Genomic DNA, 25,050 nt, shown 5'->3' with positions numbered 1-25,050 from the left:
TGACTATCTTGAACAAAAAGTCTATTACTAAATAATATGGAATATTTTTGAAAGAAAGGCGGATAAAAAGGTCCTTAGAGAGGGCTGGCGGCTCTCCAACCACTTTTCAACATCCTCTAAGTTTCAACTTAATACTCTCAGCCGTATTTAAAATACCCTCTTATTTAATAAACTGAATGGTAGTGCCTTTTGATTTAGCATAACAAACCCCTCAACATCCTCCATAATTTCAGCTTAATACCCTTAGCCTTTTCGGATACACCCAGAATGAAATATTACCCCTTCTTCAAATGATAAATTCTGCTTGTAAACAATGGGCAAATTCAATAATTTAAATCCTTTCCCGGGGATATGGGAGGGGGGCATTGCATCTCTGGAAGTATAGCTATTAGATCTTCTGACCAGTATGAGCAAAACGACGATCCCAAAATTTTGATCAGTGCTGAGGAGAGGGGGCACTTAAAATTGGCAATGGGTGGGGGTGGGTAGTTGTCCTCTAATCTAATAAGAAAATTCACACTTAATGGAAATGGTAGGAAAACAGTTTATATTTGAGTGGCCTAGAAAAAAAGGTTTGAATTGTCTTTTGGACTAAAGAAATTAGCATATCTTCAGTTTCCTGATTCCACACTTCCAAATCCTTTTATAAGTTTTCTCTGGAACTCTTTCCATATTGGTCATCTTTACGAACTTTTCGAAAAAGTTAACTAAAGTTTAACTTTAATGCTTACTCACGTAAAGGTTTAAGGAAGGCTAACGAAGCAACTTTTAGAGCTTTGCGGACAACTTTACAAACTTTACGAACGTCATCTGAGCCATTCTTAAGGCTTTCTATTATCCCGTTTCATTTTAATCATTGAAAAATAGCAACATAAACAGCAACGTAAGAAATATGGCGGGTTGGTTGGCAGTACTTTATTTTTCTATTTCAATCAGGTTTGGTAAGTTGAACGTTTGTATCCTCTTGTAGTTTAGATTTTAGTATTTCTTTTAAGGGAAAGATGGTAAAATCATGAGATGGTTAATTTAAATGGCTGTAAATAGACAACTGTGATGTCACTACAGCCAATTGTTATTTAGAAAATGGTATTAAAACTTAGTTGGATGTTAGTATATAAGCACTCCTGCCCGAAGTGAACACAACATTGTATTGTCAATACTTTTATTATTGTAAAATGATTTATTAATTCATTCCTCGGTGACTATTAATTCAATAAATAAATAGGCTAATAGGTTGTCAGAATGTTGATTTTTCTCTGAGTAGGCCCAACTGTAAACAAGAAGCAAGAGTAGGAAGCTTACCACCATTATATTCTATCCTAGTTGCTTAATTAATGACCATCATCACAGTGATATATCTAAGGATAAGAAATGTGATATCTTTTATGTGGGTAGGGATGCCTCAGTTTATTTTGTGGTGGACAGTGGGTCATTCCATGTCAAGTCCACCAGGTCATGACAGCCACCTCTTTAGATTTTGATAAAACTTGGCACAATTGTTGCATTTGCAATCCTATTGATAAATACCAAATTTTATTTCTCTATCTCTTATAGTTTTTTTTCTACAAATTTTTTTATTTTCTTAATTTAAAGCAATTTTGCATCTTGCAATGTAACTTGTAGCTTATTAAAATATTATCTTTAAAACTATTTTAGATATCACCATGAAACTTTGCATAATATTTGATCAAAATATTTAAAATCAAGAAAAAATACATTCACTAACCTTTCTCAACTCCAATAAATAATAAAAATACTATAATCAGAATATATTTTTTATTTGTAAACCACTGCTAGGATTTACTAAAATTGCAACATCTCAGGTCTCAGACCTGGTAAAGTGTTCATTTTTTTTTTACATACTCCTAGATACATAGGCTAACATATGAACAAAAAAGATGTATGGCTTTTTCACATGTTTAGTTAATATTCCAAAAAGTAGAATATTATTAAGAAATTATAAATTTGTGGTTTACTTACTTGTAATAAATGTGAAATAAAATAAAAACTGAAGTCTAAGAATCAATATCTTTTACAGTAATTATTAGTTCTGCTTGTTATATTTTTTCCACTTCATCCAACACTCTTCTGTTTTTCTGATACACTCTTTTTTGAAGTAGTCCATTCTGCCAGTGTTACTTGATTACAGTGCTTGATCAACTATACTGACTGATAATGTGCTCCAAAGGTATTATGCACAAGTCTTCTCTTTGAGGCCAGTAAAAGCTGGCAGCAGGCCATGGAGGGTGAAGAAAAAGAATTTCAACATTTTCTTCTTCATGAAACACAATTTTAACAAGTCCAAAGTACCACTTTCCATTGTAGTTTGCAGCCACATAATGGTTTAAAGATGGTTGAATGCAGACCCAATCCATAGCAGAATAAAAAAACATTAGAGTATATAAATTCAAATAAATTCAAATTCATTTTATTTAAAAAACATTCAATTAGACAGATCCTACACAGAGAGTAGGATTAGGACTATCAGTAGTCCTCCTTATTTCAATTTGATTTGTATTTAGTGGTTTGAAATAATTGAAAAATTTTAAAACCATCATTTAAAAATTGTGACGCTAACTCCAATCTAAAAGCTTCAGCATTTTTTTGTCAATAAAGTGAAAGTTTATTTTTTCTATGTTGACTTTACAGAAATCATAAACTGCAGTTTCTGTCTTGATTTGATTTTCATCTGAAAGTTGATGGCTGGCAAATTCTCTTTATAGTTCCCCTCAAGCCATCACATATTGATTTCCTGTGGCTTGTTGCAAAGAATGAATGTTTGGCTTTCATTCTAAAGTCTTCATGATGGTTTGTTAGGTTTTTGAAACTATTTCTATTTTTGTATTGACCAGCACAGCCGTCAGTGAAATAATGAACTGGATTAAAATTGGTTTATTGTGTGAAATAAAATTGGTTTATTTTGGGGTGATTTTCTTTCAGCTACTTCAAAATTTCTTTTTGTACGTAATTCACAAAACAAGTGTCATGTTGTATATCATCACTTATGAAACAATGGTTGGAAATTAAAACTTTATCATCCTTTACAAACAGTTTGTGGTAACAAACTGTAGTAAGGAGTGACCCTGGTCAATAGTAACCAAAACTCTAAAAAATGGAATTTTGATACCAATAGCTACATCAAAAGAATCACATTTTAATGCTGATTTTAAATATATTCAAGTTGAGTCCAACTGGATGAATTGTGTTCTAGTAGTAACTTTGGTTCTGTGATAACTCTCTCTCTCTCTCTGCTTCTGGGCATGCTAATTGCTTGACTAGGACAGCTAAGACACCAATGCTAGGTTTGATATATATATATATATATATATATATATATATATATATATATATATAGTTTATGTATGAATGAAGTACACATATGTTCGTTTGTTTCCTGTGACCATACATTAAAACAGCTAAAGAAAAAAAGATTGAAACGTTGGACTTTGGTACAACTATATTGAAACCATGTAAATGGTTACAAACAAACATATATTGAAAAATGTCATAGAAAAGAAGTGTCCTAAGGTGTGAAAATTTCATGAAAGAGAAAGAAGTCCTTGCAAGATGCAAGCAAGGCCATATCCAGAGGGTAGGTCTACCTCCCCTCCTGAAATGTTTTTTGTATATATTGATTATATAATCATGTGCTGGCAATGGCTGTCGTCCGTACCGAGTTGTCTCACCAACCATCAATTTCTTGCAGCCAAAATAGGGCTTTGCCTAAAAGCTACTAAAACCAACCAGTCCATTTGAGTGACCTTATCCTTGGTTTAGCAAAATGCTGCTGTCTAACATCTGGATAACATCATTGGTTCTGTGATAACTCTCCACCTCTGTTTCAATGATAACTTTGGAACTCATTTTGAATGGTGTAAGAATAATTTTCACTGAATTCCATTATTACAATTGCTGTATTCAAAGTCGGATCTTCTTTCAGTTTTTTGAATGTATTAGACTGTGATTTTGTAATATATGAATATGGGATTAGGTTTTCTACCAATTTGCTCAGTAAAGAAATAAAGCTTTCAATGCTGATTGATTGGTTAACCATTTCTGTCCTGTGAGTATTAACCCATTGGCTTATAATTATTTCTTCTTCTGAATCATAATCTTCACTCAATTTTGCAGTTAAATATTCAATCAGGGCATCATCAGACAGACAGTTGTCACAATGGCATAGCATACACTCACTGTTTCCAACATTACAAACCAACATCTTGATCAAATCTTTGTAACTTTCTTCAATTTTTACACCATCTAGTAACAATTTCAAATTCTGGTGCATGCTCCATACACATACTGTATGGGTACCTGCTGACCCAGCAAGGACACACCACTTTGGTCTTATACTGCACAATTTCGGGAATCCTATTTTCAAGTTGGGGCATTCCCATTTAAAACAAGAGTAAAGCTCTCTCAAATTACTGAGAATAAGTCTTTTTTGCATATAAATATTTTTTTAATGCTCACTTTATCTTTTGCTCTGGGTAAAACTCTTGAATTCTCATCACTTTGGTAAAAGTCTGTCACAAGTTTAACTGTGTTTTTGGAGCGTGTTACCTTTTTTATGGTCAGGGATAGCTAGGATACCTTTTTCTCATTTAAGTTTTCTTGCTTGTTCTACCATATATTCGGTCACCTGAAATTCTGTAGCAACTTTTTTCAGGCACCTAAGTCAGAATCTTGACTTTTTGGGATCTCCCAACAGACATAAGTTTTTCTTTTAAAAGGCCCACAAGCTTATCAAAATCTTCTGATTTTTTGATAAAATTTATTTTTTCTTCTGACATTTCAATGTCATGATCTAGAGCTTTGGAGATTTTTTCTTTACTTCTTTTGTTACTTTTTCAACTTTTCTTTTGTAATGCAATCCCTTACTATGTGATGACAAATTATCACGTTTAATTAGAGTTAAACCCAAATCATCTAAGGCTGCATTTTTTTTGTGAAAGGGAGACATTTCTAGATTCAAATGAATCCAATTCAATCATTAGTTCATCATCAGATTCATTTTAAGTGATTTTAGTTTTTTCTTCACAGAAGTTTTGACATGACTGACATTCAACATTATTTATGAGTAACAAAATTACAGACCAACTTGTCTTTTTGTCTAGGTTAATTAAAAATATTTTTTTTCACACAATTGTTTTGAAAAACTTAAAGATACACTTCTTAGTCACTTTTTTATTGGCTTGTTGTGTTTTTTAATGAATCTATGCATACTGTTTGATATTTTTCAAACACATTGAGAAAGTAGTAGCTATGATGGGAACAAACATTTTTAAATTGAATTAAATTGATTCCAGACATTAAATTGATTCCTACAAGCTTGAGGATTTGTCATTTTGGTGTCCGCTTACTCCATCTTAAAACTTTAATTTACTTTCAAACCAAATGTTTCAAGTTGCATATTCTTTTAGTTGGTCTGTAATTTTGTTACTCATAAATAATGTTGAATGTCAGTCAAATATTTGAAAAAGCCATGTATCTTTTTTGTTTATCTGTTAGCCTATGCATCTAGGAGTATGTAAAAAAAATATGAACATTACCAGGTCTGAGACCTGAGATATTTTATATTTAGGGAAATTTTATATTTAGAAGGATCTTGTTCTTCAGAGCTCTTATTTTAAATCCCGACTAGATCTGGTGACATTGGGGGGAGTTGGAGGGGGAAACCAGAAATCTTGGAAAATGTGAAAATTGAGGTATCTTTATCTTACGAATGGATGTTTGGATCTTAATGAAACTTGATATATAAAAAGATCCCATGTCTCATGTTCTATTTTCAATTATAATGGGATCCAGGGACATAGGGGGCTGGAGGGGGAAAACAGAAATCTAGGATAACGCTTAGAGTGGAGAGATCGGGATGAAACTTGATGAGAAGAATAAGCACAAGTTCTAGTTACGTATATTGACATAACTGAACGGATCCAGTCTCTTTGGGGGAGTTTGGGGGGATATGATAATTCGGGAAAAATAGAAAAATTGAGGTATTTTCAACTTAAGAACTGGTGACCTGATATTAATGAAATTTTATATTTAGAGGGAACTCATGTCTCAGAGCTCTTATTTTGAATCCCGACTAGATTTAGGGACACTGGAGGGAATTGAAGAGGGAAACCGAAATCTTGGAAAACGCTTAGATTGGAGAAATCGGGATGAAACGTAATGGATAGAATAAGCAAATGTTATAGATATATTACTAACATAACTCGGGAAAGTACGAGGAGTTGGGAGGGGTATCCGCTCTCTGGCCACTCTGAATCTAAAAAGAGTAATAAAATTTCTGATTAAGAATCCAATATTTCCCTGTCAAAGGGCTATATGATCACCATTTCTATATATATATATATATATATATATATATATATATATATATATATATATATATATATATATATATATATATATATATATATATACAACCCCAGGGCATAACCTACAACCCTTGCCCTGAGTGCTCTGGGGGTTTGTCATCCCCAAAGACATAATTTCCAGACCTTCCAGTTACGTTGAACAAAATGGCTAACTCAAAATTTTGACTGGATATGTTTGGGGAAATGGTGGGCTTGGGAGAGGGGTTAGTTGCCCTCCAAGTGTTTTCGACTATTAAAAAGGGCACTGGCTCTCTCAATTTCCAATCAAATGAGCTGTTTTTTAAGTCCTTTGGACAACGAATGACCATCTCAAAATTCTCAAAACAACCATCAGATGCATTTCAGAAAAATACGAGATTTTTTTTGGGGGGGGGGAATCCACCTAACTGATCACTTTTAATTAAAAAAAAGGGTACTAGAACTCTTGATTACCAATCCAATTAACCAATCCTTGATTACCAAAAGTTTATACGATCACCCTTTCTATGTTTAAGTTATATCTCCCCCTGGGCATAGCTTACGAACCCTTCTCCTGAGGGCTCTTGGGGGGGGGGGGGTCATCCTCAAAGACATAATGTTGGAGTTTTCAACTACGTTGAACAAAATGGCTATCTCAAAATTTTGATTGAATGTGCTTGAGGAAATGGTGGATATGTTGGGGGTTGGTTTTCCTCCAATCACTTTCAACTATTAAAAAGAGCACTAAACCTTTCAATTTCCATTCGAATTAGTTCTTTCGAAGTTTCTACGCCAATAAATGACCATCTCAAAATTTCTATCAGATGCATTTCGGGAAAATACTAGTTATGGGGGTCTGATCCACTGTCTGGTACTATGAATCTGAAATAGGGCAGTAGAACATATTATTTCCAATCAAATGAGCCCATTCCAGAGTTTTGCATCCTTTATATATATATACCTTATTTTTCCCCAGGGCATAACTTATATCTCCTGCCCTGAGGGCTTTGGGGGGGGGGGGGGCTTCATCCTCGAAAACATGATTTCCAGACCTTTTAATTACCTTAAACAAAATTGCTATCTTAAAATTTTGATTAGATCTGTTTGGGAAAATGGTGGGCGTAGAAGGGGGTTAGTTGCCCTCCAATCTCTTTTGACTATTAAAAGGGCACTCTCCGTTTCAATTCGCTCCGTAGAACATATTATTTCCAATCAAATGAGCCCATTCCAGAGTTTTACATCCTTTATATATATACCTTATTTTTCCCCAGGGTATAACTTATATCTCCTGCCCTGAGGGCTTTGGGGGGGGGGGGCTTCATCCTCGAAAACATGATTTCCAGACCTTTTAATTACCTTAAACAAAATTGCTATCTTAAAATTTTGATTAGATCTGTTTGGGAAAATGGTGGGCGTAGAAGGGGGTTAGTTGCCCTCCAATCTCTTTTGACTATTAAAAGGGCACTCTCCGTTTCAATTTTCAATCGAGTGAGCTCTTTTCGAAGTTTCTACAACAACAAATGGCCATCTCAAAATTTTCATCAGACGCATTTCGGGAAAATGCAAGGTTTGGGGGAGGCATCCATCCTCCAATCACTCTGAATCTGAAAAAGGGTGCTAAAACTTCTGACGCAATAAAACTTCGAATTCTGCTAATCCGTCCACAGGGATCAGCTAAGGGGCCGGTCATGAAAAGACAAAACTTTGAATCTAAGTCTTGGGTTGCTTTCTTTGGACTGTTGCCTTAACTAACGTTTTGTTGAGATCCACCAACCTCATTTGGCAGATCCCCTGGTGTCTAGAATCAAATGTTGTTAAGAATTTAGAGTGAATAAGCCCAAAACCATGAGTCCAGTCCACCTGAAAGGCTTCCTCCTCCTTATCATCAATAAGGTTGTATTGTGCAAGCTTCTATCAACTAATAGTCTTGCAAGACTCTTTGGCTTCTGAGAGCACGCTTGATTGTTATAAAAGACTCTCTGATCGAAGCTCTATCCCCGTAATGTAGGATGTCCAACCTCCTTCAATAAGATTAATAAATGTATTCACACCTCAAATCTGGTTAAGTTGTAACACTCTGCACCAGAGCGGTAATAAAAATGGTTTGCCGAGTCTCCCTTACTCGCGATCAATATCAAGGCCTTAGTTATTCAAATAAAGTACGATGTTAAAAGGAAGGGAAGAACTGTTCGTTTGAAAATTTTAGTGACTGGTGCAGGACCGTAAGCACAAGAAATGTATCAAGATTTATGATAATTTTCGCTATCTGTGAAATAGTAACCAACCAATAGTGTTAATAGTAGACAAGACATCTATTAAGCGCGCCTACTACCTTTATTTCGATTAAAAAGATGATTATTAGTCAAGCCCAATGGGATTTTTACCACAAATGCAATTAAGATGATTCTTGTGATACCAATGATTTTACTTCTTTATTTAGTTTAAGCGATTTTCGAGAATTTTTACTAGAATCCCTGCAAAACATACCCCCTGAATATGATAAGAGTGACGCTACTGTTATAACGTTGCAATTTTAACCTTCTCCTTCATTTTACTCTTCTCCTTCAATTTTAACCGCTTTTTTGCCTTGAGAAAGATTAATGTTTTCTTATATACTGTAAATATTTGTGGACTCTTTAAAAATTATAAGGTTTTATACATTCACAATTCTTAATTCAGAAAATCAGAAAAAATGAGGTATTTGTAACTTACGTGCGGGTGATCAGATCTTCATGAAATTTTATATTTAGAAGGATCTTGTGCTTCAGAGCTCTTATTTTAAATCCTGACGGGATCTGGTGGCATTGGTGGGGGGGTGGGAGGGGAAACCGGAAATCTTGGTAAATGTGAAAATTGAGGTATCTTTATCTTACGAATGGATGATCGGATCTTAATGAAACTTGATATATAAAAATATCCTATGTCTCATATGTTCTATTTTCAATTAGAATGGGATCCAGGGACATAGGGGGCTGGAGGGGGAAACCAGAAATCTAGGAAAACGCTTAGAGTAGAGAGATCGGGATGAAACTTGATGAGAAGAAAAAGCACAAGTTCTAGTTATGTATATTGACATAACTGAACGGATTCAGTCTCTTTGGGGGAGTTTGGGGGAAATTTTAATATATAAAAAAAATAGAAAAATTGAGGTATTTTCAACTTAAGAACTGTTGACCTGATATTAATGAAATTTTATATTTAGAGGGAACTCGTGTCTCAGAGCTCTTATTTGGAACCCCGACCAGATTTGGTGACACTGGAGGGAATTGGAGAGGAAAACCGAAATCATGGAAAACGCTTAGATTGGAGAGATCGGGATGAAACGTAATGGATAGAATAAGCAAATGTTGTAGATATATTACTAACATAACCGGACTGAATCCGCTCTCTTTTGGGGAGTTGGGGGGGGGGGGTCCAGTGCTTTGGCGAGTTTGGTGCTTCTGGACGTGCTAGTCTCAAATTTGGTAGGCGTGGTCAAATTTGGTAGTTGCTCAAAATTGGTAGGCGTGTCAGGGACCCGTTCAAATTGTCTTGATAAAGTTGTTTCTCCCGATTCGACCATCTTTGGAGGGGGGGGGGCTGAAGGGAGAGGTAAAATTTAGAAAAAATGAGGTATTTTTAACTTACCAGTGGGTGATCGGATCTTAATGAATTTTGATATTTAAGAGGTTGTCGTGTCTCAGAGCTCTTCTTTTAAATCCCGACCGGCATTAAGCCTCTGATTTTACTTTTAAATCAATCTATTGATTCTTAAAATTTTGTTAAAGCTCATACCATATGAGCTCTTGGCTCTTCCGACCTCGTCACAAGTGCCATATGAGCTCTTAGCTTTTGTTTCAAAACAAGTGTTTAATATTAAAAATACAGGTATATTTGAATCGTGAAATATACATATATTTCTGGGAAGGGGCTAGGTTGGAAGGCTACCCTCATTCCATATGTACCTGAATTCCAAGTGAAATGTATGAATGTTGTCTGAATCAAGGTGACAGAAAAAATTATACATTTTATCCGGTATTTTGAAACTCCTTTCTCTCTAGGAGATTGGTCTAGCTCAACAGATGTTTGGATCAGAGTGATTCCCTGGGTTTCAAACCCAATCGCTCTGAACTCGCCACCAGTTTATAGTGTTATAGTCCCAATCTCCACCTTTTCCTAAATTTAGACCCCTTTGTCCAAAAGGAAATCTAGGGACTTCTGATATCTTACATCTAAATAAAAAATCATATGAAAAATAGTGCTTGTAATTTTTCAACCTCAGACTTTTTTCGAATCTGAACTATAGTGCTTTGTGTAAGATGTGTTTTTGTGAGAAACGAACTCTGGTCTAGTTTAAGTCCCGACTTTCTTTATTATAGGTTCCTCCTCTAGACAACCTTGGTAAAGAGCTTGGCATCTCAGTCAATCTCTACAGAAAAGGAAAAATTCCTGTGTCAGAATTTTGTAATAAGGACTTGAGTGATATAGTAAACGAGGAAAAGGAATTCGAATATTTTACAATAGTTTACTGTTCGAAGAGATCACATTGTCGACGATGCTTTAAAAAAAGTAAGTAAAGACAGTTTACTATCAATATACGAAAGACCTTACTCAAATGCCGATGAAATTTTACTCAAATGCCTATAATGCCTTACTCAAATATTACTAATATTTTAGTACTTTTGGCTGTTAAAACATTAAGAGTATCTTCAATTTCTGGTCGAAGCAACATCTCCGATGTTACTTCAACCACCCCTTCTAGCTGAAGTAACAGGGGAAAATTACTCACGAGATCCAATATGCTACTAATTGAAAATCTTGAAATAGTTGATCGGTTTAGTACTATTGGAAATGGGGTGGCATATTTATCGCTAAATATGTATGTAGTCAATGCAAAATCAATGGTTATTACTACTTATACAAAAATACTAACGATTATACATAATCATTTAGTTGAGTTAAAAATATTACAGGGAAGTTCAGTGAATCTTTATTGGGGGAGGGAAAACTTCAAACCTAAAAAGGTATATTTTTATCACCGGAATATGTAGTTTTTCGGGAAAGATGCTTCGGATTAATAGGGAGTAGAAATGACTTACTCTTTAATCTTCATTATTTTTTCTGGGATATTTTGAATTGAACGTACGATAAGGATGCTTGTAAGGAGTCTGCTATTTACTAATAATAATGATAATAATAATTTATTTATAACCCACAAAGTACATTAAACTGTGGAGTAAACACACAAAAAAAAGAAGAAAAAAACAAGGCAAAAAAAATAACAACATAAATAACATAGCAGCATAACAACATACAACATAAGTAAATTACCTCAATTCAAAAAATGGTCAAAGAGGGTCAAAAACACCAATCATTTGCCGAGTTTTAAGACATATCATTAGACAAATGTTACAGTCGCAAGGGCGCTTTTATTGTAAAAATATTAAAGTCCATGTTGCATATTAATTAGTATGTTTACAGACTGTCATTACTTAACTAAGGCTTTTTCAAATAATCAAACTTTTGTTAATTCAGATGTCTTCAACTATCTAGGCTATGGTAGTGTTAAGATAGAAAAAATTGGGTATGGCAAGTGTTGTAAAATTGCCGTAAAAAAATGTGGCAAGATAAGATGTTTATTTTAAAAAAAATACTCTCACAAGCCCCAAAGGGCCAAACGTGGTGATTGATATTGGATACAATATGGTGCTTGTCAGGAAATATAGGGTAAAATTGATGTTTTAGAGTTGTCTTAAAAGTCTTCTATAGCTGCCCTTGTTTTTATGGCACTTGGTATTAACCTTGACTTATAGCAATCGCCAATTCTGTCGGTCTGTCTGTCTGTCGGTCCCGGTTCACTTCCAGGTAAGCTAGGACGATGTAATTTGGCAAGCGTATCAGGCACCGGACCAGATTAAATTAGAAATAGTCGCTTTCCCGGTTTGACCATCTGGGGGGAGTGGGGGCCGGTTAATTCGCAAAAAATAGAAAAAATGAAGTATTTTTAACTTGTGAGTGGGTGATTGGATCTTAATGAAATTTGATGTTTGGAATGATATTTCGTCTCAGAGCTCTTATTTTAAATCCCGACCGGATCTGATGACATTGGGGGGAGTTGGAGGGGGGAAACCCCTCCACTCTCTTTACTACTAGTACTATGAAGAAGTCACCGCAGCACCAAGCCACTGGAGTCCAACACAGCTACGCACGCTCCTCTATCCCAATTTATTCAGAGCCTCCCTCTTTACACCCTCCCAGGAAGTTTCTATTCCCGTTAAATCTTTCTTATAACATCCTCCCACCTCAACTGCGGACAACCTGCTTTCTGTTTAGCCATAGACAGTTGGCTGAAAAGGACAATTTTTGGTAATCTGTCATCCTTTATCCGCAGATTGTGCCCTAGCTATATCTACCTTTCTCTCATTACAGCCCTACAAAGCGGTATTTACCTACGACACCACCTACTGTTTGTAATACGGTCTGTCAGAGGGTTTCATTAGTTTATTTATAATGATTTATTTACGTTTTAAGCATGACTTTTTTCACTACTTCTGCTTCCCTTTGGTTTAAATTAGTTCTGTACTTATTTTAAAAAACTTCTTTTGTTGAAACATCTTCTGTTTGTTAAGTTAAAAAATTTAATTTCTGTAAGTTTTGTTGATATTTTTTTTATTGATGATTAAAAGCAAAAAGATTTTGGGTTGCTCTTCATATTCTGGACAAAATTTTGCTAGAAATTCTAAAAATAGCTATATTATAGAACTACAAATGGTTGGGTACGGGTACTAGTATTTTTAAAAATGTGAACAATTTTGGGAATTTTTGGGGGGTGAAGCTGTTCCGTCGTATCTACTGTTACAACCTTTGATATAGACGAATAATGATCAAACACTTCGTTGTAGGAATTTTTGTGTGTTATATTTTGATTTAATAGCTTGTTAGTTTGCATTTATGCATTTTGAGCTAGTATATTAGCTAATATAGTTCCAATTTGTTGTAAAAAAAAAAAAAAAGGAGATGAAGAATCCCTTACAAGATTTGTTTCCAGTTGCGATTCTGCGATAAACTTTTATTGAGGTGTCTTCACGGCCTGAAATTTTAATGAGATCAAAAAAAGAGATCACACTAAGAATATAACACACTAATAACACACACTTTCTAACTAAGAATCAATACAACCATTTTTTTCAAACATTCTTTGTCGCTGATGAACTTCCTTCGTTGAACAAATCAAAATTTAGTATCTACTTGTCCTTTCCGTCCAATATTCCCTCACAGTTTCAGCTAGGTTGCTTAAGGCGTTAATCTATACCATTAACCGTATATGAACTATTGAAGACGTCTCATTCTGATATCCTGGATGGAGATAGTGTCATTTGATTTAGCTCAACATCACCTTCAATATTTACAGAAAGTTTCAAATATCTTAGCCGTTCCTGCTGTATTGCAGATGAACCATTTTGACACCCTGGATGCATACAGTTCACATATTTAGTTCAATATCCCCATCGGCATTCCCTCAAGACAGAGTTTTTTGATTTAGTTTAACATTTCTCTCAACTTTCCTTGAAAGTTCCCACTTAATACTCGTAATTGTTCCCGAGTTATTGCATATATGCCATATTGACATTCATAATGCACTTAATGTCTCCTGAATTAGTTCAATATACCTCTCGATATTCACTCGAAATTTTTACTTAATACTGTTAGTTGTTCCTGAAATATTATAATAATATTATATGCGCCCTTTTTTTACCTTTATGTTCACAGTTGCTTTTGACTTTGTTGTACAATGTTTGTTTATTCCCTATAAGTTTCTACTGTGGTCCATGGAACTTCCTGAGATACTGTCAATATGTCTTTTTGGCAACCTTGATGCACATAGTGCGTTTTGATTTTGATCAGTACCATCTGTACAATTATCTGAAAGTCGCCTTAATACCCTAAGAAGTTGCTGAGATGTTTTTGATATGCCCTTTTTTCAACCTGAATACAGGTAGTATCTTATCGTTGAATTCAATTTGCTCTCTGATCATTCCTTGAAAGTTAAACTTGATATCAAAAGCTGTTCGTAACATGTTGCGGATACTGTCTTATGACAATTTGTTCGGGATCTATCTCAACATGCACCGAAGGTTTCAGCTTTATACTTTAAGCAATTCTTGTTATATTATAGGTTCATCATTTTGACGAAATGGATGCACTTAGTGTCTTTCGATTTAGTTTCGAATCCTCCCCCAGCATCCTCTGGAAGCGTCTAATAAATACTCTTAGCCGCTTTTGATATTTTGCAGACGCGCCTTTTCGACTACTTAGGTGTATATAGTATACTTTGATTTTGTTCGACACCCTCCTCACCAATGATTGAAGGTTTCAACTTAATACCCTTAGAAATTACTAAAATATTGGAGATGTGCTCTTTTGACTACCTGGATGCACATATATTCTTATGATTCAGTTTGATTTTCTTCTCAACCTTCTCCTTAAAGTTTATACTTAAAACCCCTAGCTGCTCAGTTATTGTATACTAGCCATTTTGACAATCACGATATTAGTCTACTTCTAGTCTACTTTCATGTTTAATTCCTTGAATTTAAAAGAAAGGGAATAGTTGTGGGAAAAGTGGAAGTCATGGCCAATTGTAGAAAAAAGCCAAGACAGATTGTCCAGGTTAATTTTACCCCTTTGATGGCCGTTGTTACTGTCTCCCATTAATGCTCCGTGCAAACATGTCCCTTCACAATGCCGAACTGAAGTCGTACCGGTTGGAGGTTCTCGCTGGGGAACAATTGCAGGTTGACTACAAGTTGACTTGTACTTCCTCAAGGCCATGGTCACACAACAGTTGCATGCGCAATCAGTTAGCAATTCTAGTCTCAAAACAGTTGCCCTAAGGCCGCTGGGCCTTAGTCGCTCCTGAGCCGTTCTTGATAGTGCAAATGCGTCTTTCATATATCATATATATATATATATATATATATATATATATATATGTATAATATGTTAGTTCTTCATCACTTTTTCGATGGTTTTATCTCCGTGGGGCTCTTAGAAAATGTGAATTTTTTAAATCACAACTTATCTACCCATGAAAGTTTTTGCCCAGAAATTTTTTTTTCCGCCAAAAACTAATCCATGCTACCCCCGCCCCTCCTTAGGTAGTGCTCATTTTCACATTTAGTATTTATCTTGTATTGACTAATTCAGTTTTAAGGAACACATTTGTATCTGTGCTTTTCCTATATCACAAAATGTTCCAGGAAAGTCTAAAAAGATTTGTTAATAGCAAGCATAATTACATGTGAAGAAAAAAGGTCTTGACCAGACATCACAGCCATCTTGAGGTTTTCGCTCTTGTAATGTATTTAGCCAGTCTTCAAAATTTATCTTTTTATAAATTTTTTAGTTCGGAAAAACATATTGTCTATTGTCTGCAAATGATTGACTTTTCTTTTCTTTTCTAGATAATGAAGTAGCTGGGCAGTAAATTTCGGAAAGTACTCTCTGTATAAGCCTGTTCTCTGTTGCATTCGTCTTTTTGTGTATAGACGCTTATTTTTACATAAAAAGACAGTGCAGCAGAACTGGTTTCTTATAATTTTAAAGTTTAAATAATAAAAAAACACGGGTTCTAAACCTCAAGTTAAATAGAATCTCAGTAAAATTCGCGTATATTTTTTTTTTGCTCCCCTTTTTATATTTTACTAAAAAAATAGAACCCTCAAAAAATTTTTAATCAATTTTGCTTCAATTTTTTGCTTATCCTTCACCTAACGAATTTACTGCTCATTGAAGCTGTGCAATTATGTGGCCTCTGCTCCTGACAAAGAACCTCTTCCTGACTCAACATACAACAACATTTTTTTATTTTATATTTTAATATAAATTTAATCAATAAAATATTGTTTCTTTATATTCTTGCAAACTGCTTGTTGTTCTGAGAGATAGTTCATAGGGACGGAGTACAAGATAGAGAAAATTAAAATAAATACATAACTATGTTTATCAAAACAATTTATGAAGAGCACTTACTATACACGAACAACTATTGTATACTTTCAACTTTAAGCATCCCCTTTTAAGAAGGGGATGCCATGAAGGAAAAGTGATATTGTGGTTATGTTTCAAAAACAGTTTCGACAGACCTATTTTGGGCCCACCATTTTATATTTGCGGATTAATGCTAAACTTAAAAAATGTAGCTAGGACTTTTTTATACATAGAGTGAACCTGATAAAAGTAGGAAAGGGGATCTTGCTTGTCCAAAAACCCCAATGCCAAGGTTTACTGTATCTATATGCTTACTAATGGCGAAGTAATAATAATCATAAAATTATTCATTCTTTCGAATATATTGACCATCGGGTAAAGAATAATTTCAATTGAAAATATATTGCGTATTCATTGAAGAGGCAATGCTACTAGTTGTTTTGGGGAGTTAAATGAGGGTTGCCCAGCTCATATTAATGGCTTTTAACTTAGAGGATTCGACTTATGCCCGCTCTGGTGTCTAAAATTGTATCTTTTCTTTCGCGAAAATGCATCGTTTTCATGCATTGAATTTTTAAATCAATTAACAGTGTATACAGTACTTTTGCGTTGACGATAGCTTCTGGTCTATGGATGAGCATCCTAACCCCAAAAAGCCTTTGGGGGTTTTCATGAGTATCTAGGCTTGTATGAGAAGCCTAGAGGAAACTTTTAAGAACCTAATAAAATTATTGAAGAAGAATTTTTATCGTCCTTCAAAAGAACTATGCTGTAAGGTCGTGGAAATATGGCATATATTTTATGACATTTCACAAAATGTTGAAGATTAGCAAAAAAAAATATATAAAACGCCTTTTTAAACCGTCGATTGCTGAAAAGACGTTATACTTTTGACTGTGGGTGAGACCTGTACTTAACACTTTCGGTCTCTAAAACTCATGAAAATTTGGTTATAATAAATTTTGAGTTGATTGTAAATCGAAAGTAACTCTAGAACAAAAGAGGTTATAGCATTAAGCGTTAATTATTTATAGCATAAGTGCAACAGCATTTTGCATAAGCTTGCTCTTTGGGAAACAAGTTCTTTCTGCTGTTGTAATTGAAAATACCCTTTATAACAATTTTTTTGCCGATTCGAGATATAAGGCTCAACCCCTTTTCATAGATTGTTGGCAACAGTAGTATTTTTTTAAATATAAGAAAAATAGGAATTGACTATCCCTTGTGAGATGTTTCTTTACCTACCGTAACGGTGATACTAGTATATAGCTAGTAAGAATTGTGGGTACTCAGAAGAATATCCATTGACACCCTGTTATATCTCTAGAAGCCGTATTATTAATCCTTTGGAGGAGTATAAACAGCTTTCTATGAGCTCTGCAGAACACGGGCATTCATTTTTGGGAACAAGCTTTGTGTAAAATTTGCAGAGAAGTATAATTGAGATGGATGGCATTGTGTCCATAGAAGGTATAATTTCACCATGCTTTCTTGCCCAGAAGGAACAAACCCATTCGAGAATATCTACCGCGTGAATGGATGGTGAAAATATATTTTTGAGGAGATGGGATTAATCAATATTCTTTATAGCTTTACCTCCAAAGATGAAACCAGGGTGTTGCACGATATTTGACTGACTAACTGATCTTTTGTGTGTTCTCTCTGTCTTTGATTTTTGGAAACTGACCCTCTTGGCAATAGATAACTTTTCTGTCTCCACAAGATATACCTGTGGATACCGGAAAACATAGGTTGTGTCTCCATTTCTAAGGACATTTGCCATTATCAGTAAAAAAGTATAGAGAATTCTTTACCTCAAAACAGCGTCGATCTGAAAACACTGTCAATTAGTCCAATCTGTTTTAATGTATTGCACTTTGCATACGGTAAAGCCCTACTTGTCCATAAATGTGGTCATGATAAAAGTTGAAAAAATCAAAAAGAAAGTGTTCTCCACTAATATTTAATATTTGCACCATAATGCATTTTAAATTACATAAGCCGATTTTTTTTCTGTTGACAAGATTATTACCTGGCCTTTAAATAAAAATGGTTAATGGCCTCTTTTGAATTATATTATTGAAAACAGGAAGTTTTGCATAAAAAGCAAAAAGTTCAAACCGAACGAGAACCAAAAAGTAAAATCCAAAAGATTTTGCATAAACTCTTAGTTTGAGCAAAATAATTATGATAACTCAAGCAGAATCCATAAGAGAAGGAAACTTAAAATGAAGAAAAATGAAAAGAGTGAATGAAAGCAAGCTTAGAATGAACGTAAGTTGCCGTAAGTAAGGGTGGTGATGTCTAGTGCGGGCTAATCAACAAAAAACTTTCAAAAATCCTCAGATAAACCGGTAATTTAAGGCATTACTTAAAGTTTATTTTAGCTCTTTGGATGCAAGTTTCGAGTGGGGACTATAAGAATGATTGATCAAACCCAGCAGATTAAATACGATTTTACGTTTTATTCTGACACAATCTTCCTATATTAGCTGTCTTACAAAACAAAATTGAGTCTTCGTCAGTATGGGTATATACATTGTCTGTGTCAACTAGAATTTCCCTGTGGACATTGAGATTGGCAAATCCATTTAGCCTACTTTCAGACGTCACGTTTCTTAGGTATGTCTTGATTCTCCGATGTGTAAAAGGAGCGCTCTGTTGTGCTGGTCGATACAGGTATAGTGATTAAAATATTAAGTAAGATGGATGTTCGGAGAGATTGCTTTGCCACAAATATTTAGAAAATCAGTTGCATTGACATGGTGTGCCTTGTTCTGTTAGAGAAATTTTTGCCAAATTTTTCTTTCCGCCATCAAACGTTTAAGGTGTTGTTTTCCAAATTTTCTTCATAAATTTCGATCAACTTCAAAAATGGCTCTTTCATCTCTACTTTCTTCACTATTCTGTGGATAAGTGTGAAGCAAACAGTGAAACCCTTTTAAAATATTCTTGTGCTTTAAGAGACGTTCTTCTATAAAGTTTTATACTTTCAATCCAGAAGGTGAATAACTTAATTCTTTAAAAGTATTCTGTGCTTTCGGCTGAGACATTTCTTCTGTGTATCTGCCTGTCTACAATCCTTGTAACACTAATTGTAGTTCCATTCAATTTGGCCATTTTTGGCCAAATTTTCATTCAATTTGGCCGAAGAATATAAAATCAGTGAAAAATAGAATGTTAAACTTTATTTTGCCGTGGGGGAGGGAAGGTGTCAGCACGCGATAAGTTGAACCATAATTAGTTAAGGCCTTTTCATTGTAGTTGCCCTGAAAAATTAAAAAAGTACACCAGCTTTGCCTGAAAAACTTTATTGAAGACACGGCTGAATGTGAAAATTGCCTTTGCTTTTGAAATTTATTCTGCTTTTCAACTGGCTGCAAACTACCACGTTTTCTTATATTTTCTCATGCTGTCGATAAATGAGTTTCTTAAATAGAAATTGCTGGAACTCAAATAATATGTAAAAATATTGTACAGATATGTAAGTTTCTGAACCGTCTCTATTTGACAATACGGGAGAATAAGGACACGGAAAAAAAAAACGAAGCTATCCACAGCAAAAAAGAAAATAATAATTTTGCAAAAAAAAATCTTATTTGAGCCAGGATTTCAATGAGGCTTTTTCAGGAAAAGACTTCGCGCTTCTGATTTTTTTTTTTTTTTTTTTTTTTTTTTTTTTTTTTTTTTTTTTTTCTTAGCAACCAAGCGGATTTGAAAAATGGTTTCCACTCAACCAATTTTGCCTAAGAAAGCTATAATAAAGAAAGGTCAGTACTTGGAATTCTAATTTTTTTTTTCTTTTGTTGTCCTGTTGCCTTGCATTGTCTTGCTTTGCCTGCTTGGTCTCCGAACTTATTTAAGAAAACGCTCTAGTATGTTACTTTAAAAATCTAACCCAAAATACTACTCGAACCTTATTAGAAACTATATAGGATTAATCAAAATATAGCTCATGCTTTGTATACAAAATATTTTGTTGCTAAAGTCTAATTCAGCTCAGGTTCGTTTTGATGGAAATTGGCATTAGGGCATTGGAAACTTAGAAAACACTTAGAGTGGAGGGATCGGGATGAAACTTGGTGGAAAAAAAACACGAGTCCTAGATACATGATTGACATAGCCAGAACGGATCCGCTCTCTTTGGGGTAGTTGGGGGGGGGGGGTTAATTCTGAAAAATTAAAAAAAAGAAGTATTTTTAACTTACGAACGGGTGATTGGATCTCCATGAAAATTGATATTTAGAAGGATATCGTGTCTCAAAGCTCTTATTTTAAATCCTTGCCGGATCTGGTGACATTGGGGGAAGTTTGGGGTGGGGGAAGTTTGGGGTTGGAAAAATAAGCAGAAGTCTTGCATACGTGATTTACATAATTGGAACGGATGCACTCAATTGGGGGGGGGGGGGGGGTAATTCTGAAAAATAAGAAAAAATGATGTATTTTTAACTTACGAAGGAGTGATCGGATCTTCATGAAACTTCATATTTAGAAGGACCTCGTAACTCAGACATCTTATTTTAAATCTCAACCGGATCAAGCGTAATTTGGGGTGGGGGCAGTTGGGGGGACCGGAAATCTTAGAAAATACTTAAAGCGGTGAGATCAGGATGAAACTGGATGGGAAGAATAGAAACCTGTCTAAGATACGTGACTGACATAACTGGACCGGATCTGCTCTCTTTGGTGGAATTGGGGGGGGGGGGTAATTTTGAAAATTGAGGTATTTGTAACTTACGAAAGGGTGACCAGATCTTAATAAAATTTGATATTTAGAAGGATCTTGTGCTTTAAAGTTCTAATTTCAAATTCCGACCAGATCCTGTGACATTCGGGGGAGTTGGAGGGGGAAACCGGAATTCTTGGAAAACATGAAAATTGGGGTATTTTTATCTTACGAATAGATGATGGGATCGTAATGAAATTTGATTTTTAGAAGGAATTCATGTCTCAGAGCTCTTATTTCAAATCCCGACCAGATCTTTTGACATTGGGGGGAGTTGGAGGGGGAAATCTTGGAAAAACACTTGGAGTGGAGGAATCGGGATGAAGCTAGGTGGACAGAATGAACAAATGTCCTTGATACGTGATTGACAGAATCGTGCTGGATTTGCTCTCTTTGGGGGAGTTGGGGGGAGGGGTTCAGTGATTTGGCGAGTTCGGTGCTTCTGGACGTGCTAGGGCGATGAAAATTGGTAGGCGTGTCAGGGAGCTGCACAATTTGACTTGATAAAGTCGTTTTCCCAGATTCGACCATCTGCGGGGCAAAAGGGAGAGGAAAAATTAGGCATTTATAACTTACGAGTGGGTGATCGGATCTTAATGAATCTTGATATTTAGAAGGACTTTGTGACTCAGAGCTCTTATTTTAAATCTTGACCTGCATTAAGCCTCTTATTTTTCTTTTTAAATCAATCTATTGATTCATAGAATTTTGTTAGAGCTCATACCGTATGATCTCTTGGCTCTTAGCTCTTCTCGCCTCGTCACAAGTGCCATATGAGCTCTTAGCTCTCGTTTCTTCTTCCTTTAGCTTTTATTGTAAACATATTAAAGTCCATGTTGCATATTAATTAGTATGTTTACAGACTGTCATTACTTAACTAAGGCTTTTTCAAATAATCAAACTTTTTTTTAATTCAGATGTCTTCAACTATCTAGGCTATGGTAGTGTTAAGATAGAAAAAATTGGGTATGGCAAGTGTTGTAAAATTGCTGTAAAAAAAATGTGGCAAGATAAGATGTTTATTTAAAAAAAAATGCTATCACAAGCCCCAAAGGGCGAAACGTGGTGATTGATATTGGATACAATATGGTGCTTGTCAGAAAATATAGGGTAAAATTGATGTTTTAGAGTTGTCTTAAAGGTCTTCTATAGCTGCCCTTGTTTTTTTATGGCTTTTTAAAACATCGAAGGAAAACAATTATGCACAATTTGATCTAGTTACAGCGCACTTCCAAATACAGCTTTCCCTCCCAGTCTCTGTGTGACTCAAGCTTGTGCGCTGGGATTGATTTTGGAAGTGGCTATACCGTTTGCGCTGTGAGAGGGGAATAAAATAAGGAAAATGATAGGAAGCGACCTAAAAATCTACTTTGTTTTATTCCTTCTACCCTTAGATCTTTTCCTGTTGTTTTTTTTTCGAACGCCTAAGGCAAAAAAATAAAATGCACAATTTGATTCGTTTAAGGTACACCCACAAATTCTGGGTTTTTCCCCAGCCTTTGTCTACCTCAGGTATAGCACAGGAGGGTGTCACTTTAACTTTGAGGCAGGGTGTTCCTTTTCACAGAAGAAAGGAATCCAGACAGAAGCCCCATCCCCCCAAGTTAAAAATACCAGCCTTAAATTGTTCTTTTTTACTCCCTCCCCCATGATGAAACTTATATATTTTAAATCAGCATAAAAATATAATTCTTTCGAGGTTCCATTTTTAAAAAATTTTTAAAATTCCATTTTTTAGAGTTTCGGTTACCATTGAGGCGGGTCGCTGCTTATTACAGCTCCTTGCCGCGAACTGGTCGATCGTAATTTCTGTTTGTTTTGAGTTTCATTTATTTATGAATATAAGTAAAACTAGTGGTAGTCAAATTTGTTAATTTTTTTGCAAGTAAAACTAAGCTAAGTTAAACAGGATCGAAACGCAAGTAATTAAGCAAAGCAGTTCAAAACGACAAGGGTGGAAGTAGGTTCAATAACGTCAATTTTGGCCCAAGATTTGTTGTCTTTGAATGCTTTTGCTTCATCGGCCTCCTTGGTAGTCGGGTTAATTTTAGATATTCGTTATTCTTTTATTCTTCATCATTTATTCTTTTTATTTGTCTATTCTTTATTAGACGCTAGTTGTTCTTTTTTTTTTAACTCTTCGCTTCAAGATTTTCATTTTTTTTTTTCTGTTTTCTTTCAGGTCTATTAACTGTTATCCAGTGATTTGAGTTATAGATGGTGCTTAAACACAATCACAGGACAACAGTATACACTACTTTGGATTCAAATACAATCACATGCAGATGCTCTATTCGCAATGCTCCAGTTTATTCAGAATGCTCCATTACTAAAGGAAGATTTGGCTTAATGTTCGCTTCACAAGCACCCAGTATCAGTACCTTTTTTGTTTTTTATCATGAATAAAATTAAATCTAATGCATTGTGGGAATCTTCTCTTCTAAACTAGAGCCGTTCAATAGAAAAACTACAAATAAAGTCTTACTATCACATAGGGTGTGCCATTGCTACCGAAAGCACCGCCCAACCTTCTCCCTCGGAATGTGTACGCGTACCAGCTTACATCTTGGTCTTGTGGGATAAAGACCAACTACAGATCAAATTGGAACCTTTAGAGTCGTCCAACGATAAAACTAAACATTCAACCCATACCTGGTTAACGAGGGAGGCCTGGCCATAGCTGTAATGAAAGTATTGAAAAGCTTAATTTAATGATGCTCCTTGTAACGAGGAGCCAAATTTCTTTAGAATATTTAAGGCTTAAAGCAATTTGTTGACAATTTTCTGTTTCAGTCTATCTTCACCCTATTAGGTTTTTGGGAGCGCTTCATGATTCTATTGTGGGGGGCCACTACAATGAGACAATTGAAGTCTCTACTGTGTATGTATTTTAAAAAAGTAGTCGGCTTGAAAGCAGTTTGGCTCTCAAAGGTGACCTGGGTTTGCCAAAATTGTGTCATAAGAGCATTATCAAGATGATCAAATTTTTGTTACAGATATTACATTTGCCTGATAATCGTATTGTGAAGGTGGCTCACAATAACTTGTTGAAATCTTCTAAAAAGGCGAGATGGCCAAAACAGATTAAAGCCACGCTGGAAGAAGCTGGCTTCTCATGGGCATGGAATAATGACCAGGGTCCCCATTGCAAACCTAATGATTTCCTTGGCATGTTGGATTTGGTTCTTTACCCCCAGGAGATCAAAGTAGCTTATGATTTTATCACCAGATTAAAGTAACGTATTGAGAGGAGTTTTAGTTAATACTGAACCTACCGTGGAGCGTGCTAAGGTGTTGGTTGTAGGTGTTTGCAAATTTTATGCCATAGCCTAGGGCACACTTGGGTTCTTGTGATGAAAATGGTCCGGGAGGCTGGTCTGCTTGCGCCCTTTGTTGGGAATATGGGAGGGACGTAGAGTATTTTATGAGTAATTAGAAAAGTTTGGAGAATTTACGGAATTGCTTTTTTTTGGGGGGGGGGATAGGGTGCATCATGGCTCCCATTTATCTTGAAGATTTTTTATAGGGAGCTAATTATTATGGTGGAAAGTTTTGTAAAGAATGATTTAGAGGGGGCTACCCCTCCTCAATACTCTGCTCTTTACGGCGAAGTTTGACTTTTTGCTCCCAATTACTTAAGAATGACTCCTGAAACACAAGATCTGTTTAATTAGAACAATTAGCTTTTTAAAAATTCAAAAACTTTAGCATAAATAGCGAGGGAGTGAGGTGGGGCGACCCCTCGTAAACGTAGCAATTTCTGTTCGTTTTAAGTTGTAATGTTACTCCTTGATTTCAGTTGAAAGGAAAAATTGTTTTTAATTTTATTGTTTTTAAGTCCGCATGCCTCAATGACGATTTGAAGACATTTATATCGCAAGGCCATTGGTGAAATTTTAGGCGCTTGATAAAATAAATTCTAAGATTTGAGTCATATGTGTAATTGCTGAGAATATCTTGTTCTCATAAGAAAGTATTAAGCAGAGCCAGCCTTTGGGGGTGGCAAGTGGTATA

The 25,050-nt window shown here is 35.2% G+C and overlaps 3 long non-coding RNA genes across 4 annotated transcripts in view; all 3 read left to right on the top strand.

Moving 5' to 3' along the window:
• LOC136033685 (uncharacterized) overlaps positions 1–25,050 on the top strand; it is a 113,807-nt gene that overhangs the window by 47,076 nt on the left and 41,681 nt on the right. The window lies entirely within an intron of this gene.
• LOC136033686 (uncharacterized) lies at positions 866–16,233 on the top strand. The gene is made up of 3 exons (XR_010618992.1): positions 866–941; positions 10,700–10,889; positions 15,785–16,233. It is a non-coding gene; the product is annotated as an uncharacterized LOC136033686 (long non-coding RNA).
• Positions 18,774–23,467, top strand: LOC136033687 (uncharacterized). 2 transcript variants are annotated; one of them, XR_010618994.1, is made up of 2 exons: positions 18,774–18,932; positions 23,219–23,467. It is a non-coding gene; the product is annotated as an uncharacterized LOC136033687 (long non-coding RNA). The 2 variants fall into 2 exon arrangements; XR_010618993.1 differs by having other exon boundaries at positions 18,774–18,989.

Source organism: Artemia franciscana, chromosome 12, assembly GCF_032884065.1.
Source record: "Artemia franciscana chromosome 12, ASM3288406v1, whole genome shotgun sequence".
Classification (NCBI taxonomy): domain Eukaryota; kingdom Metazoa; phylum Arthropoda; class Branchiopoda; order Anostraca; family Artemiidae; genus Artemia; species Artemia franciscana.
The sequence above is the reverse complement of the archived record's forward strand: the minus strand, read 5'-3'. Positions and strand labels throughout refer to the sequence as shown.